Source organism: Pinus tabuliformis, chromosome 3_1 (assembly GCF_031772625.1).
Source record: "Pinus tabuliformis cultivar Carrire ecotype Pingquan chromosome 3_1, CPIR1, whole genome shotgun sequence".
NCBI classification, from domain to species: Eukaryota; Viridiplantae; Streptophyta; class Pinopsida; order Pinales; family Pinaceae; genus Pinus; species Pinus tabuliformis.
The window spans coordinates 2,205,940-2,223,165 of record NC_142301.1 but is presented as its reverse complement, the minus strand read 5'-3'; positions in this window follow the sequence as shown (position 1 = coordinate 2,223,165).

Genomic DNA, 17,226 nt, shown 5'->3' with positions numbered 1-17,226 from the left:
CTTCCCATTAGGTAGGGTCGCCATTTCTTAAGTGCATGTAGTATTGCCAACATTTCCTTCTCATAAATAGCTTTGTGTAAAAACTTTCCCTTGATTGGACGACTTTCAAAAGCAATGGGTCTTTCATCTTGCATTAAAACAGCACCAATTCCATTTCCTGAAGCATCACATTCCACAATAAAGGTTTTTTTGAAGTCCGGTGTAGCTTGGCACATTGCCTCTTTAAGATGTTCGAAGGCCTTTGTTGCTTCTGGAGTCCATGAAAATGCATCTTTCTTCAATAATGTTGTTAGAGGTGCTGCTATTCTCCCATAATTCTTAACAAACTTGCGATAATACCCTGTCAACCCGAGAAATCCTCGCAGATGCTTTATGGATGTGGGGATTTTCCATTCCTTAATGGCTTTAATTTTGCTAGGGTCTACCTTAACTCCTTCATGAGATACAATATGACCCAGATATTCCACCTCTTGTACTCCAAAGAAACATTTGGATCTTTTTGCATATAATTGTTTCTCCTCCAATAGTTGTAGCACCCTGTCAACATGTTCAACATGATCCTTCCAAGACTTGCTGTAGATTAGTATATCATCAAAAAATACTAACACAAATTTTCTAAGGAAGGGTTTGAAAATGGAATTCATCAAACCTTGAAATGTAGAAGGTGCATTGGTAAGGCCAAAAGGCATGACCAAAAATTCATAATGACCCTCATGAGTTCTAAATTTTGTTTTCAGAATGTCTTCAGTCTTCATTCTGATTTGATGATATCTTGAACGAAGATCCAACTTGGTGAAGTAAATTGATCCATGCAATTCATCCAGTAATTCATCAATGACAGGAATGGGAAACTTATCTTTAATAGTGAGCTTGTTGAGCTCCCTATAATCCAAACACATGCGCCATGATCCATCCTTCTTGTGCACCAATACTACTGGAGCAGAGAAAGAACTTTGACTAGGTTGAATTATACCAGCCTCTAGCATTTCTGCAACCATATGTTCAATTTCACTCTTTTGGGCATAGGGATATCTGTACGGCCTGATGTTTGGAGGAACACTTCCTGGAATCAGATGAATAGCATGATCATGATCATGAATAGGTGGGAGACCTTTGGGAGTCTCAAATACCTTGGAATGATTGTCCAAGACTTTTTGGAGATCTGGAGAAATAGATGATTTCGATGTGGAAACATCTAGCGAACATAATTGTGCAATTACACCTCTTTGTTCCTTTTTTAGAAGCTTTGTCATACCGTTAGAGCTGATTATCTTTCCCGGTTTCCCTGCAATACCCCTTAATTCAACTTCCTTTCCTTCCACAGAAAATTTCATGAAAAGTTCTTGAAAATTAAAAGCTATTGTACCCAAGGATTGTAGCCATTGGACTCCTAGTACAACATCAGCACCTCCCATTGGAATGGAAAGCATTGGGCTAGTCAATACATATTCTCCCATGGATAGCTTGATATTATGGCACTTTCCAGAGAAATTTATTGTTCCTCCATTTGCAACCATCACTTGACACTCTGGTGCTGGATATAGGAAGCAATTCAATTCTTTTGCTACCTTACAATGAATAAAATTGTGGGTACTTCCTGAATCAATCAACACTATTACCTTTTCTTCTTGATTTGTCCTTCTATCTTGATGGTTTGAGGAGTGGTAATTCCAGCCAATGCATTACAAGATATGGTCGGATTCATTTCTTCTTTATCTAGGCTTTGTTCCTGGAGTATATCCTCTTCTTTTGACCTTTCTTGCTCCTTTTCTTCTTCCTCTTCACAATCTATGTAGAATAATTTCTTCTCAGCACACTTATGACCTTTAGTGTATTTGCTATCACAACTGTAACAAAGCCCTTTTGCTCTTTTTTCTTCCAATTGTTGTGGTGTCAACCTTATAGGTTGTGGAAGACTAGGGGCAACAACACTTCCATCTTTATAGTTGTGAGTGGTATGCTTCCTGGTTGCCATAATTTTGCTTTCCATTTTTCTTGCTAACCTGAATGCCTTCTCTAATGAATCAGGTTCCCAAAGGCGAACATCATGTTGGATATTATCCTTTAAAGTCCCTATGAACACATCAATCCTATGCTCCTCTGGAATATTTTTTACCCTTATGTTCAATTTTTGGAACTCCTCAATGTGCTCCATTATTGAACCCTTTTGTTTGAGACTTATCAATTGGCTAAAAAAAGTGTTGCTTTTTGTATCCTCATAATGTGCTGTCAATTCTTCTGTAAAAATTGCCCAAGTGATAATTTGTTTCGAGAGAAAAGCCATTGATACCATACAAACTGATTTGGTTCCAAATATAAAGTTGCAATACGTACCTTTTGTGTGTTTTGCACATTATTGAGATCAAAAAATTGCTCCATCTGTAATATCCATGTTGCAGGATCCTTGCCATCAAACTTCCTCATATCGATTTTTGGAATATGGTGGGTCTTCGATCCAACATTAGAGTCTATGAAATCATGATTAACATTTCTTTTGTTCGCATCATGAGTTTCCTTTACTACCCTTTCACCATTAGTAAGTATTTCTTGTAGAAAATTTGTCAAATTTGTCTTCAAATCTGCCATGCCTGTCTTCAAATCTATCTTCAAATCATCCATCTTAGCTTCCATGCCATTCATCTTAGCTTCCACACCCTTTATCTTAGATTCCATGCCATTTATCTTAGCTTCTGTTAGCTTTTGTGAGAGTGACATTTGTTGCACTTGGTCTTGTAATTTTGATATATCATGTAGCATTTCTTCCTCTTCTTCATGAATCATGCTAGAGCTTTCAGGTTGCTTACTAGGTGTTTGCATTTTCTTTCCTCGAGGCATCAGTTACTAATAATAATGCTCTACTATGCCCTTTGAATTCCTTCAAAATAATTTTTCAAACCAAGCTTAAGCAAAAATTTAAAAAATCTACACACCTTTTTTTTCACTTTGTAGGAGCTCGATATTGCCTTTGATGTATCTATGTAATTTTGGATCATCCAGTTCTAAAATTGTGATCTGTAATAGCCCTCTGTGTCCTCTTTCCAATGCCACCAGTCTTATCCAAATTGGATTCTCTGGGGAAGAGTTATGCCAAATCTCCCACAGTGACCTGATTATAAACTAGTCAGTAGAGCGAACTTGTATGACGTTCCACGTGTCCCTGTTTTGACCTTTGGCTCTGAAAAATATATGGAAGAAGCTAAAGTCCATCTTCTTTCTATACCTTCTTACGAAATTTCAATCCGATGCTCAGAGAGAAATTTATGACAATTTTTCCCAGGTCACATGTTTGGAGTGTAATTCAGGAGTCTGTAAAATGACCAACTTCCTCAGATTATATCTCCGCAAATATAGCGCGAAAAGATTTGAAATTCAGACCCGAGGTTCAGTGCGATTTCGTCTCAAATGGGTTTTTTTTGTTTCTGAAATGTTGCAGAAAAAAAAAATAAAAAAAAATTATAGTGAAAATGCCACGATGACCTATTTGGAGCAGCGAAACCCTAGAATCCAAAGCTCTGATACCAAATGTTATGAAACCAGCTCACAAAAAGATAGAAAAGATAGATCAACGCCTTATAGTTTAGCCTCTTCAAGGGGGCAAACTCCTTTACATTACACAAATGAATGATTCTTTGATGATTCAAATGACAAAACCTCCTTTCTATATATAGGAGTCTAAGGATTCACAATATAACCCAATCGACCTAACAATAATAATATAAAGGCACAAAAATAACAATAGAGGGATTCTATGGGGCACAGTAATAACAATATGGGGACAATAGGGGCACAACAATATTAATAGGGAATACACCTACAATAGTAATGGGGTAATCACTAGTATTATAGGGACCTAACACAATCATCAATTTGAGGTGCATAAGAAATAGCTTGAAACAGTAATTTGAGATGAACCTAGAAACCACTTTTAATGATTTGTCACTCAAACTTCTAGCGTTTTATTGTATTGCAATTGAAGTTGGTTGTGTTATTCATTTTTGTAATCCAAGTTTTGTAGATTAAAATAAATGAGAGGAGTTGAAAGCCTTTTTCTTGTAGATTAAATACTCTTTTGCTTGGATTAAATTGTTCTCACAAATATTTTAAGTGGGCACTCCAACCAATATTATATGATAATTGTCTCCTAGGCTCAAATCAACCATGTATTATGAAATTACATGAAAGTTTTTTAAGAAACAAAACTGAACCCAACTTATTGTGAAAATATTTAAAGGGTGTGGTAGAGACATATAAGTTTCCTTTATGTAAGAGTAAGGTTTCTCATGATTCATGCATTCCTAAGGTTAAGCCAACATAAATATAATGTAAATTTACATATTCATAAATAATAATGTAAATTTATATACTTAAAATAAAATATTTATCAATATTTGTAAAAATATTTAAGGGGTATGGTAGAGACATATAAGTTTCGTTTATGTAAAAGTAAGATTTCTCATGATTCATGCATTCCTGAGGTTAACCAAACATAAATATAATGTAAATTTACATATTCCTAAATAATAATATAAATTTACATACTTAAAATAAAATATTTATCAATATTATATGATAATAGTCTCTTAAGCTCAAATCAACCATGTATTATGAAATTACATGAAAGTTTTTTAAAAAACAAAACTGAACCCAACTTATTGTGAAAATATTTAAAGGATATGGTAGAGACATATAAGTTTCCTTTATATAAGAATAAGATTTCTCATGATTCATGCATTCCTAAGGTTAACCAAACATAAATATAATGTAAATTTACATTTTCACAAATAATAATATAAATTTACATACTTAAAATAAAATATTTAAATTTTTTTGGAAAGAGAACAAAAAGTAAGAAGTTAAATGAATAAGCACTTTTCCACTACCCACATGATATAAAGGAAGTGTTTTTTAATTACTTTTCACCCACAACGACTCAACAGGGTATATGTTTTGGTTTTTCAAAACAATACTTTTAGTTTTTTTTTTTTTCCAAATAACAACAAATATATATTGAATGATAGTTTTTTAATTTGAATTTTTTCGTAATGATTACATACATTTAATGTAAATTTGTGAGTACTTTTTAACTAAATAAATTAAATAACTAATTTTAATAAATTAAATAACTAATTTTAATAAATTAAATAGCTAATTTTAAGAAATAGCTTGAAACAGTAATTTGAGATGAACCTAGAAACCACTTTTAATGATTTGTCACTCAAACTTCTAGCGTTTTATTGTATTGCAATTGAAGTTGGTTGTGTTATTCATTTTTGTAATCCAAGTTTTGTAGATTAAAATAAATGAGAGGAGTTGAAAGCCTTTTTCTTGTAGATTAAATACTCTTTTGCTTGGATTAAATTGTTCTCACAAATATTTTAAGTGGGCACTCCAACCAATATTATATGATAATTGTCTCCTAGGCTCAAATCAACCATGTATTATGAAATTACATGAAAGTTTTTTAAGAAACAAAACTGAACCCAACTTATTGTGAAAATATTTAAAGGGTGTGGTAGAGACATATAAGTTTCCTTTATGTAAGAGTAAGGTTTCTCATGATTCATGCATTCCTAAGGTTAAGCCAACATAAATATAATGTAAATTTACATATTCATAAATAATAATGTAAATTTATATACTTAAAATAAAATATTTATCAATATTTGTAAAAATATTTAAGGGGTATGGTAGAGACATATAAGTTTCGTTTATGTAAAAGTAAGATTTCTCATGATTCATGCATTCCTAAGGTTAACCAAACATAAATATAATGTAAATTTACATATTCCTAAATAATAATATAAATTTACATACTTAAAATAAAATATTTATCAATATTATATGATAATAGTCTCTTAAGCTCAAATCAACCATGTATTATGAAATTACATGAAAGTTTTTTAAAAAACAAAACTGAACCCAACTTATTGTGAAAATATTTAAAGGATATGGTAGAGACATATAAGTTTCCTTTATATAAGAATAAGATTTCTCATGATTCATGCATTCCTAAGGTTAACCAAACATAAATATAATGTAAATTTACATTTTCACAAATAATAATATAAATTTACATACTTAAAATAAAATATTTAAATTTTTTTGGAAAGAGAACAAAAAGTAAGAAGTTAAATGAATAAGCACTTTTCCACTACCCACATGATATAAAGGAAGTGTTTTTTAATTACTTTTCACCCACAACGACTCAACAGGGTATATGTTTTGGTTTTTCAAAACAATACTTTTAGTTTTTTTTTTTTTTCCAAATAACAACAAATATATATTGAATGATAGTTTTTTAATTTGAATTTTTTCGTAATGATTACATACATTTAATGTAAATTTGTGAGTACTTTTTAACTAAATAAATTAAATAACTAATTTTAATAAATTAAATAACTAATTTTAATAAATTAAATAGCTAATTTTAAGAAATAGCTTGAAACAGTAATTTGAGATGAACCTAGAAACCACTTTTAATGATTTGTCACTCAAACTTCTAGCGTTTTATTGTATTGCAATTGAAGTTGGTTGTGTTATTCATTTTTGTAATCCAAGTTTTGTAGATTAAAATAAATGAGAGGAGTTGAAAGCCTTTTTCTTGTAGATTAAATACTCTTTTGCTTGGATTAAATTGTTCTCACAAATATTTTAAGTGGGCACTCCAACCAATATTATATGATAATAGTCTCCTAGGCTCAAATCAACCATGTATTATGAAATTACATGAAAGTTTTTTAAGAAACAAAACTGAACCCAACTTATTGTGAAAATATTTAAAGGGTGTGGTAGAGACATATAAGTTTCCTTTATGTAAGAGTAAGGTTTCTCATGATTCATGCATTCCTAAGGTTAAGCCAACATAAATATAATGTAAATTTACATATTCATAAATAATAATGTAAATTTATATACTTAAAATAAAATATTTATCAATATTTGTAAAAATATTTAAGGGGTATGGTAGAGACATATAAGTTTCGTTTATGTAAAAGTAAGATTTCTCATGATTCATGCATTCCTAAGGTTAACCAAACATAAATATAATGTAAATTTACATATTCCTAAATAATAATATAAATTTACATACTTAAAATAAAATATTTATCAATATTATATGATAATAGTCTCTTAAGCTCAAATCAACCATGTATTATGAAATTACATGAAAGTTTTTTAAAAAACAAAACTGAACCCAACTTATTGTGAAAATATTTAAAGGATATGGTAGAGACATATAAGTTTCCTTTATGTAAGAGTAAGATTTCTCATGATTCATGCATTCCTAAAGTTAACCAAACATAAATATAATGTAAATTTACATTTTCATAAATAATAATATAAATTTACATACTTAAAATAAAATATTTAAATTTTTTTGGAAAGAGAACAAAAAGTAAGAAATTAAATGAATAAGAGTTGCACTTTTCCACTACCCACATGATATAAAGGGAGTGTTTTTTAATTACTATTCACCCACAAAGACTCAACATGCTATATGTTTTGGATTTTCAAAACAATACTTTAGTTTTATGTTTTCAAATAACAACAAATATATATTGAATGATAGTTTTTTAATTTGAATTTTTTCGTAATGATTACATACATTTAATGTAAATTTGTGAGTACTTTTTAACTAAACAAATTAAATAACTAATTTTAATAAATTAAATAGCTAATTTTAATAAATCAAAAGAGATAGGTGTAGCCCAATGGATTGTGTGGAGTTTAGGCTTCATCATGTCCCAGGTTTAAATTTCAATGGAGGGGTTGAGGATGGCAACCATTTTTGGGGAATTAAACTATCCCAAGGAGCATCCATGCTTGCTAGAGATTCACAAAATTCTAGTGATAGCATCCTGTTGTTGGGAAAATCATTCTTCCAAGCACCATTGGGGCTTTCCCCGATCATGGCAGGGAATTCCACTTCAACCTTGTAAGCTCTCTCTCTTATTCCAATCAACATAATACACACAATATTTTATAGTCTTCCCCAATTTGATCTTCATTTCCTTCAATCTGTTCAACATCCATTGGAATTCCACTTTTGGAAAACCCCATTGAGTTACATATCCCTCAAAATCAGTTTCAACATGCTCCTCTTCTTTCTCAAGAGTTCCACTTTTGGAAGACCTCCTTGAGTTACATATCCTTCAAAATGAGTTCCAACATGATCCACTTCTTTCTAAGGATTAATTACATATTATTTTTACCCATTTGTACGTATCAGATGATAACATAGTTGAAACTTGTAATTAAAAAAACAACAATTAGTAGAAGAAGACAAGAGCAACAAACCCATTTTGTAATGTTCCAATATTGATGGAATCAAGTAGTGTTTCAATATTGATCGAATCAAAAAGAATTTAAGCCAAGTTCATGGTTTCTCCTATATTCAATGCAATCACATTCTGAGGTGCAAAATCAATAGCTAGAAACAATGTTTTTTACTCAAGATGAACTTGGAAACCACTTTTGATGATTTTCCACTTAAAATTTTAGCTTTTTATTGTATTGCAATTGAAGTTGGTTTTGTTATTCATATTGGTAATCCAATTTTTGTAGATTAAAATAAATGATAGAAGTTGATAGCCTTTTTCTTGTACATTAAATACTCTTTCGCTCTAATTATCATGATATACTACACAGTCAAGACTCGTTCGTGACTAGTAGGTGTGTTGTAACCAGATCTACCTTGTTATTCTCTGAACCTTGGTAAGAGTTTCATAAATCAACATGTAAAGTAAAACCTCTTCAACTACAATTGATTGTGTAGTGCATGTGAAAAACATAGAGACAACATAGAGATGGGGTTTGACATTGACAAACTAATCCCTCTTGAATCATCACATGGATACCTATGAGATTTTTTCCACAATAGTAAAAATATCCTAAAAGTAATTAACAACCAATAAAACAATCACAACATCGCATGGATACCTATGAGATTTTTTCCACAATAGTAAAAATATCCTAAAAGTAACTAACAACCAATAAAACAATCAGCGAGTCTGAAACTGAAACTGTTCATTGATTTTTCATTAGTAACATTCAAAATTTTTAGCTCTTTATTTTATTGTAATTGAAGTTATGAGAATTTTGATGATTTGACACTCAAACTTTTAGTTTTTTATTGTATTGCAATTGAAGTTGGTTGTGTTATTCATATTGATAATCCAAGTTTGGCATCCTTAAAAATTAGAAGGGACTTTCATATGGCTTTGCACAAGTCAATCTATATTTCTTTGTTTGACAAATTTTTGTTCTTGGTAGATATACCCACCCTGTTGTGGGCATTGCCAAGCATTAGAACCTACATATAATAAAATTTCAAAGCAACTTTGCAGGGTTGACTCCGTTGTTTTAGCTTAAATGAAGGATCCCCATACAACATGGTACAAGCTCATCTTTTTTCCAAAAAATGTGGATTGAACAATGGGAAACAGAAATTGAAATTTATTTGCTTGAAGCAAAGAAGGTACAAAAATGCACATGTAGAGTTCTGTTTTTGTTTTATTTTTTTTCATGTATCATACATTTTGTCCGAGTAACTTAATAGTAATTATGAAATTTATGTATGATACCAATCCTTCTCCTCCATTCGACCTTGAAATACAATAATGCAAAAATCAACACATTCAGAATCAAATTATGTGCAGGTAGAATGTAAAAGACTCGAAGCTTTTGATCAAGTGAAACAATTCAATATTGATAAATGGTTAGAAACAACTAGGAGAGCAGAAAGAAATATGCACTAAACTTGTGTGGAAGGAAACAATCTCAACATCAAATGTACACTTCACAACCTTTTCTAGTTTTTGGGAATAGATCCTGCTTTCTGAAGCATAAAAAACCTTTTGTGTTTATTTATAGGCCCCTGCCTGGTCAAATACATAGCCAAGTCTCACAGAATATCATGTTGAATAAAGGAATTATTTAATCAATGCTCAACAAAAGATCCACTTCTCTCCTATCAAACATGTAAAGTTGTTATGTCACTGAATAGATTTATCAATATATCTATTTCATATCTTTACTTTAAATTAGTTCATCCAATAGTAAATTTTGAATTTGTCATTTTCAAAAACCCTTTGAATAAACCTCTTATGTTACAAACGAGTCCAAATGCCAAAAATAAGTTAAGCAAGGACAAGCAAAGGAAAATCTAATCACCTTAAGAGCAAGTGGTAAAAGATTGTAAGCTTTTGATAAGTCAGACAGTTCATTATTGAAAAAGAGCATCTTTTTGATCAAATATTTGCTATTGGAACTGGGAAGAGCATATTTGAAGATTCAGAGGCAATCTATGTTGTAAAGGTTATAGAATCTATAAATCTGGCATAATGTAAGTGATTTCTCTTTATCTTCTAGTTTTGAATGGCATTTTGTTTACTAATTTTTATATTGAGTGATCTTCAATATGCCAGACTCTTCTCGAATTTATGCCTTACGGCGTTTCCTTTACAACATCTAATGTAATTGCTAATTATTTTACTTTGAATTAAATTATAATACATTAATTTAAAGCCACTTCCTTTTTTAATAATTCAACAGATTGTGTGTAATCCATCTTCCTTGTCTCATCTATATATATATATATATATATATATATATATATATATATATATATATATATATATATAATCTATCTTCTTTTAAATATTAAATAATTTTTAATACATATAAAGAAAATTCACTGGCTTGATAAACCAACAAAAATCATATTTTTAATTTAAGAGAAAAATCAAAACAGTAATCCTCAATCGTCTTCGTTATTATTTTTTTTAATTGGGAGGGGCTAGTTCCCTACAGAAGCATTATGGGCCCTCTTTTTTTTACATATATTAGTACAATTGCGTGTCAGAACATGCTGACAGCGGTCACATCGAAACAAATATCAAATTCCGGCATCGGGGTCTCCATGGAGCATAATATGCTGCAGCCGCAGCTCTGCAGGACTCGATCGCAGTCGAGGGGCATGCAAACGAACCGCCCCAACCGTCGCATTATCCTCTTCGTTATTATCACTATAATCCATCTTTTTTTAAACCTTGAATAATTTTTCAATATTTTATATATAAGTTTGTAATATTTTATAATCCATCTTTTTTTAAACCTTGAATAATTTTTCAATATTTTATATATAAGTTTGTAATATTTTATAATCCATCTTTCTTTAAACCTTGAATAATTTTTCAATATTTTATATATAAGTTTGTAATATTTTAAATATAGATTAGAAAAACCTTACGATCTGTTATCACAAAATCAGTACTAAGGGCTGCAACCAAGTAAGATTTTATGTAACTCTTTCAACCAGACTTTAGACTAGGAATTAGCCTTCCTAGTCAGAGAGGGCTCTCTCACAGACTTTTGATAGAAATCAATTACAACAACAGATGGCTAACTCTTCACACATTCATGAAAACAAAGCTGGTTGAACACATATCAAATTGGTCTTCATTGGGCTATGGAGTCTTACACATTTAATAAACAAAAGCACAGTCATTTCATGGAAGTCAAGGCTCTTTGCATTAGATGTTCAAACATATCTCACACAAACCACAGCTTGCCAAACATACAGGAAGTCAGAGCATTAGAAATGAATTCTGAGTGATTATGTTATAACAAGGCTGTAAAAGAACATATAAGAGAAAACACCACCATCATATTTGAACAAAATAATCCATTGAGAATCTTGAGAAGAAACAACCACTGTTTTACTATTACTGTAACAAGTCTTTACATTGGCCCAAATAACTCTGTTTTTGTATAAAATGTCCAACCTTTTTTACATCAGAGTCATTTCTATATATAGGAAAACCAAAATACAACTACTTGAGACTCCTCAACAAGCATGAAGGGAGCTCAAAATCCTATCATTAATTGCCTTATCCATATCTAAACAAACTAATTAATTACAAAGGTATTGCGCTGTGAAGACATAGAGTCCCATTCCCATTGAAACTCTAAGTCTATCTCCTCGTGTGCATTGATGATTTCTTGAAATTTGACACCTGTATCACTTCAGTAATAGCCAAGACATGCTGGAGGAACATTCACTGAATGAGCAACTTCGGATACTTGATATGTGGATGACTCATCAACTGATGAGGATCTGTGTCCTATGTTCACGGTCTCTGCCTCCCATTAGTCTTCATGCATTAAAAGACTATGCTCCAAGCCATTTAATTCTTCTAATAACCACGCATAATTCGATATGCCTTATGATCTGGACATTTTGTGAACTGAACAGGTGTACCACTCAAAATTTCGGTAACCCTACCAGAGCCCTAATATTTCGGCTATAAAGTAACTTTAGGAAGACTTTAACCAAAGACAAAAATTTCACCTTTTCCTTACATACTCACACCTGTCACCTTTTGAATGCTTAGATAGCCTTGTATAATCTCCATGCTGGCCTCGAGTCATCCCTTTTAAGATTTGCTGACCTCAGCATCAATTTCATTTTTTTCACATAAACAGTCATCTACAGCAGTTTCGTAGCGCGCTACGAAACTGCTGTAGGTAATCAAAACAAAGCATATGACCTTTAAAGCACTGATGACTTAACTCTGTGATTTCTTCAGCTATTTTGTACAGGTGTAAGGGCTCCAAAAAGTTTCGAAATGATGACAGCCAAAATTTATCAAAACTTGAAAAGCAAATTTCCCCTTGGATTAATCAGCTAGTTTACCTAGCTTCTTCTTCAAAATGCTAATTTCTTCCTTCAAAACCTTGTTTTCTGCTCTTAAGCTTGTATTCATCTGTTTCATGATTTTTGCCTGCTTCAGAGCTGGCACCGTCCACACATATGCATCAGACACTGAGTCAGTTTGGCTCATTAGACTTGTTCTGCCTTTTATCACAGCCCTTTTATAATTTGCATATCTCACTGCCCTTTCCTTAGAAACATTTTTAATCTGAGGCACTTCTTCTTGTGTTGTTCCTTCTTGTTGCTTGATAGCAATGACATTTCCACCTTGGCTGATGATGACCCTACTACCCTTGTCTTTGCTTCTGGCTGCATGAACTGTTCTGGTCAAAACCTCAAGTACATCTGTACTAGGCACTTCTAAAGGTGCCTTCTCTTTCTGCGCTTTCTCCATTTCTTTCATTTGTCTTCTTGTAACTGGCCTACGAGGCTTGAAAGCATATTCTTTACTAGGCTCCTCAAATTTCAACCTTTTTGAAGCTCTTGGTTTTTTAGAACTTTCGGGTGAAGATTGAGTGAGGTCAATATGCATTGGCTGCACTGGGTGATCTTGCTCAAACTCTATTGGTTCAATCTGTATTGGCTGATCTTGCTCAAGTTCAATAGCTTCAAGTAAGTCATTTAAACTGCCTTTTGAAATAGGGCTTTCTTCCACAGTAATTGACTTACCTTTCTCCTTGTTTAGTTGACCTCTGGTTTTCACCCTTGAAATCTTTTCAACTTCACTTGATTTAGCTTCATCCTTCTTTTTCTGGATCTTCTGCTTTGATGACTGAGGTGTCTCCTTAGATGATGACTTAGGAGTTTTCTTTGCTGATAATTTAGATGTCTCCTTAGATGATGGCTTAGGAGTTTCCTTCGCTGATGATTTAGGTGTCTCTTTTGCTGCCACAGACTTCTCTGATTTCCTTAACTTGGTTTTAGGCTTCTTTTGGTCAGTCACCTCTTTTCTAAGCTCAGCCAGAGTGGGTTCTTCACTCCTTTCTTCCCTTTCCCTCACAGGCAATGGAGTGAGGCCTGTTTTGCTTGGGAAGCCGGCCATAAACACAAATGAATCCCAATCTCTGCCAATCTTTTGTAAAGCATCCAACACCAGCAACTTTACTAAACCATGATGAAACAGGGATGTTTCACAACCATCTTTCTTTAACTGGATTTTATCACACATTTTACTAATGCTTCTGAACAAATAGAAAGGTATGTCTATTGAAACCTTACCTGTGAAATGCAACAAAAGTTTGAAGTGGTAGGAGTAAACTTTATTGTACCTTCCCTCGCATGTCAGGTATTTCTGGATGCATGTGAGGAGCATAGCATAATGTTCTTTTATGTAACTCCTTGGCACCGCTTTGGTGAGGTCCTCATTTACATAAGGTTCCTTCAAAAACTCTTTACAGGGACTCATGTTGAACTTAAAGTTTTTGAACCATTCTTGACCACCCCTCGGAATTTCAGTGACAGTGGAAATAGCTTCAGGAGACACAGGAAACTCTAACATTGACACCTTTGAATTCAGTCCAGTAAAATTCAATGCGAAAGCCTTCGTTACCTCTGCATGTCCTCCCTTCAATTTCTCGCAGAACCTCCAGCAACCAGCATTTCGAAAGGCTCTTGCTACACCTTCATCCCTGAGAGTAACATCTAACCCCTCCGGCTCTGTCCTCAAACACCTACCAGATCGATGTTCCCTCTTTTCCATCTTGCTTCGTATATTTTCACACAGGGAACTAATGGCAGCTACAACGCGAAAACAATCTTGACTTTGGAGTGCAGGCTCGCTTGCAATAATCTCTTTAAATAAGAACTTGGGCTTCTCATACAGCAAACATGTTTACACATTATGAAAACACATTATGACATAACCATACCTCGTTAAAATCCCTTAAGCTGACATTCATATGCATGACTCTGGACCTTATGGTGGAATGATGATTTATCATGACCGGGAGATGACATCAACTGACAAACATGAACGGACCTATGACTCACCCCTCCCAGATTTGACATTCCAAGAACAAGCGCTACAAAAACCCTGAAACCCCGATTTCATAGCGCGGACAGTTCAAATTTAACAAAACGCGCTACGAAATGGCTGATAAATAGTACGCTGCGAAAAGACGGAATCATCATTGCGCAGCTAAATGGACCAAACAAACATGCGCTGCGAAACTGCGCAAAGTACTAATGACATGACATGTCTTAACTGACAATGATGGAGGGTATCTAACGATTTTTTCTTACACGAACTTACATCAATACCTTTTGAAATTCACATTTCAAAGTGACACACACATATAAACCTATTCACAAAACTGAAAACCTTTATATGAACCTTGTGGACAACATTACATACATGAACTATGGTTCTAAGTGATAACAGTGGCTCCACTTGGGATAGTGTGCTCCTGTAGTACACTAAGAACGCGTAGTACCAGTGCCTTTATCCATTTTATTTCACTCACATATGGCTGACAAGCATCCCTTTCAAACCTTGTGGGCCTTCTCCTCGGGCTAAAGTCTTCCTGTTCAGCTTGTCATTTATTTCTAACATGAAACATTCAGAAAACGATTATTTACAATGATCATGGACTACTTGGCAGATTTTCACTGATAATAATGCTTTAAGAACCTGCCATTAACAGGTCCTCCAGCATACGGTGATCCATCAATTTCTTGCAGAATATAAGTGTTGTTTCCATGGAAAGCAGAAATCAAATATGGCCCCTTCCATAAATTCTCAAATTTGCCATGTTTACCTTTTTCTTCAATCCTAGCTTCCCACTTCAAAACCTTGTCATCAATCTGAAATGTAACATCTTTAATCTTCTTGTCAAAAGCCCTCTTGACCCTGTTCTGATTTTGTTGATGATCTTCAACCACTTCATTCCTTTTCTCTTGTAATGCTATCAATTGATTAATCCTCCGCTGTATGGCATTAGGTTCCTCCTCTAGTCCTTGAATTAACTTCATAACTGGTACCCCAAGAGATGTTGGAAAAATAGCCTCTGCTCCATACACAAGCTCATAAGGTGAGGTCCCAATAGACCTTTTAGTGCAGATGCGATCAGCCCACAAGGCATACTTCAGCTTCAAGTGCCAAGTCTTTTTGTTCTCTTGCAGCAATTTTTTGATAATCCTCACAAGACTTTTGTTTGAGCTTTCAGCTAGACCATTACCCTGTGGATAATAAGCTGTGGAGTGACCAAGGGAAATATGGTATTGATGGCAAAAATTTATCATTCTCTTAGACTTAAAAGCCTGAGCATTGTCTGTGATAAGCTTGAGTGGACATCCAAACCTTGATAAGATGTTGTTCTCTAAAAAGGAAATAATTACTGCATCATTAGCTTGCCTAGTTGGTACCGCCTCTATCCACTTTGTAAAATAATCAGTGGCTGTGAGTATCCACCGATGTTGTCCTGATGAAGAGGGATGTATTTCACCTATAAAATCTAGCCCCCACTGTTGAAAGGGTGCTTCTACATAAATAGGAACTAATGGCATAGGCATAAGCTTCCTTTTACCTTCAAACATCTGAAATTCATGGCAGGCTGCTATTTTTTTGTAAATGTCCTTGAACATAGTGGGCCAAAAATACCCAGCTCTCAATATTTTATTTGCAGTAGCCTTCCAATAATGGTGGCCTCCACAATCTCCCTTATGAAATTCATCAATCACCCTATCAGCCTCTTCTTCAATCAGACAACTCAATAGAATTCCTCCAGCATCCTTCCAAAATAAATTCTGCTCATAAACAAAATATCTAAGGGATTTCAGCTTGGTGAACCGAGCTTTAGACTTGGAAAGGTTATCAGGAGCTCTATTGTGCTGTAAAACAAATGACACATCCTTATACCATTCAGATATCAGAAACTTTTCATTGATCTGAACCAACTCTTCCTCTTCTTCAAAAATTTCTGATATTTCTGCATTGAAATTGATGTCACTGTTGTCTAGATTTGAGTGAGTTAACAACTCTGCCAACCCTTGACCCTTCACCAATTTAGTTGGCCTAATTTCAATATCATATTCTAAAAATTTGGCTATCCATTTTCCTCTCTTTCCATCCGGGTCTGCTTGTGTAAGAATGTCTTTAATAACAGCACTTGGCACATATGCAACAATATGAGAATGTAACACATAGATTCTAAAATCCTTGATTGCCTTTACCAATGCATATGCCTGCTTCTCTAAAATGTTATACTTTAATTCAGCATTAGCCAATGTCTTACTAAAGAATGAAATAGGCTGTTCAGTACCTTGATTTCCTTTTTGCAATAGGACTCCAGCAATTGTATCCTCAGAAGCATATGTGAAGATTAGAAATTCCTTGGTGAAATCAGGGCTGATAAGGACTGGTGCTTGAGTGAGTGCTTTCTTAATTTCTTCAAATGACTTCCTTGCCTCAGCTGTCCATTTGAAGTCTGCTCCTTTCTTTAGCATTTTTGTGATGTGTTTAACCACTTCAACAAAGTTGGGGATGAACCTTCTAACGAAATTAACTTTACCAA